Source organism: Helianthus annuus, chromosome 12 (genome assembly GCF_002127325.2).
Source record: "Helianthus annuus cultivar XRQ/B chromosome 12, HanXRQr2.0-SUNRISE, whole genome shotgun sequence".
Classification (NCBI taxonomy): domain Eukaryota; kingdom Viridiplantae; phylum Streptophyta; class Magnoliopsida; order Asterales; family Asteraceae; genus Helianthus; species Helianthus annuus.
In genome coordinates this window covers 94,010,513-94,013,306 of record NC_035444.2, presented here as the reverse complement: position 1 = coordinate 94,013,306, position 2,794 = coordinate 94,010,513, and positions in this window count along the sequence as shown.

Sequence of the window (2,794 nt, the reverse complement as noted above, 5' to 3'; positions counted from 1 at the left end):
ACTATGTTGTGGATGAAAGTCATAGCCAAAATGGATAATTAGAGCAAAAATGAAGAATTTAGTGACTGAAGAGTGGTACACCAGTGGTGTGAATGTAATAGAAAATTAGGAGTTTATATGTTTATTGTAAGCGTAATTCTCTAGTTCCTGGCTTGAGTTCTGGTTTGAATATATAGCTTCTTGTTCTGTTCAAAAACAATGTCGTTATATATAAAATGATAATGCTCATGTTATATATAAAATGATAATGCTTATGTTATATATAAAATGATAATGCTCGTGTGCATTGTATTGACATGGTTACTGTTTCGCACAATGCACATGTGCATACATGTTTACTCTTTCACTCCACATTGTTGCTGTTTTGACCAATGCACATGTGCATACATATGTGCATACATGTTTACCATTTCATTACACATGGTTATTGTTTTGAACAATGCACACGTGCATACATGTATATTTTTTAATTACATGTAATCCGTTTTCCTTACATATACATCAACATATGTAATGTGGTACCCTACGTAATAGGGTACCACATACGTAATATGATATAAACAAAAATACATTATTTCAAAATATACACATGCATTACCGACATGTTTATTGTTTTTTATTAATACACGTGTGCATTACCAACATTAACACAGTTACAACAAGTAAATATAACACCCTCATCATAAGAATCACATAATCCGATCAACAATCATTATTGCAGATATGCACCACCAAAATATACTATACCAAAAAACATATTACATCCTAAATTAACACATATAACCATCTGTAATACATTATACAATACCAATATGTATGTTATTTCAAACTATGCACATGTGTGGTACCAATATTCCCTCTACCAAACAACATAATACATCATATAAACAACGTAATACATCATATATTCACGAACATGATCATTCGCCTCTGATAACGACAGTATTTTGTTGCTATCTTCACTCTCATGTTCTTAAGTTGCAAGTCTTGAATTTCTTTATCTTTGTTGAATATGCAATCAAACTTCTCACCAATCCCTTTATATATCTCCATATGTCGCATAGCGAACAACCCGCAATCTGTGAAGTAATAAAGGGATTTCGTTTACTTGTTCAATTTTTTCATAGTGATTTTGCTTGCTTGTCCTCCTATTTATGCTTTTTTTTTCTTCTTGTGCACCTACATGGGATACATTTAATGTGTTTACATAAATGATATCATTTAACTTGAAAGTAATAAAGGGATGCACATGTGCATAAACTCCCAACTGCATCATCGAATATTAGTCAACCTTTTTTACCTCTTTGTTTAACCGTTGCGTAATCATCTTCCATTGCATCCGACATTTTTTTGACTCTTCATCACTTGATTTCAAAACGTAAGTTACCTTCTTTGATTTTTTTTTTTTCGTCATCGATCTACAATAATAAACAAAAAAAAACATATGATTAACAAACATACAATCTCAATGAACATGTGCATTAACTTTAACATTATCATTACTATATACAATATGCACATGTGCATCAACATAAATTACATTGTTAACCTATTCTGGCAAACTATGCACATGTGCATAACTATGCACATGTACAACAACATGAATGACCTTATTAACATATTCTGGCAAATTATGCACATGTGCCTAACTGCACATTTTCATCCATATAACTGACCTAATTGAAATAATCTGGTAAAATATGCATTTGTGCATAACTATGCATGTGCATTAACATGACTGAGCTTATCAACAGGTTTTCTTCGATAAAAAATAATAGACAAAACAAAAGTTACTTTCTTCGATTTTTACCTCTTTGTTTAACTTTCGCGTAATCATCTTCCATTGCAAGTCGCATAATCATCTTCCATTGCATCCGACATATTTTTGACCCTTCATCCATTGACTTCAAAACAAAAGTTACTTTCTTCGATCTTTCCCATTGTTGATCTACAATAATATACAAAACAAAAAAATAATAAAATACTAAAAAATAATATCAATAATCATAAAATTATTTCATTATCCTGTTCCGTATAAGCCTATTCTGTATAAGCCTATTATATCGCGTTAATGCACATGTGCATTAACTGTATAGATCATACAATTGACTTATTATCCTGTTCCGCCTATTATGTCGTGTTAATGCACATGTGCATTAACTGTATAGATCATAAAATTATCTTATTATCCTGTTCCGCCTATTATGTCGTGTTAATGCACATGTGCATTAACTGTATAGATCATAAAATTATCTTATTATCCTGTTCTGTATAAGCCTATTCTGCCTATTCAGTATAAGCCTATTATATCGTGTTAATGCACATGTGCATTAACACCACATAACTTGTCGACAGTCATAATTCAGTAGTAAAAACCCTATCATTTACCAAATCAACTTCCGTGTTACCAATCATATCCAACATTATGCACATAACAACATTACTTAATAAAAAAATACATAAAACAACACATCAGTACCGCATTACATATAGTTCATCACAACATTAGCCCTTTTGTTCACTAAAAAAACATATATATACCACAGTTTTCAATAATTCGTTTATGAAACAACTATTTAAATGCAATAACCACATAATAACATGTCTGAATCGACGGTTAATAGTTGTTTTATCATATACGACTACAAAACAAGGTGTATAAACTTACAAATTCACGGAACGGTGCAACAGATAATCGATATTCTGTTAGACGATGTGTGTTCTTCCGATTATCCATATCTGTGCAACAAACCTCGATTATCCCTATCTGTGCAACAAACCTCGATGATTACTA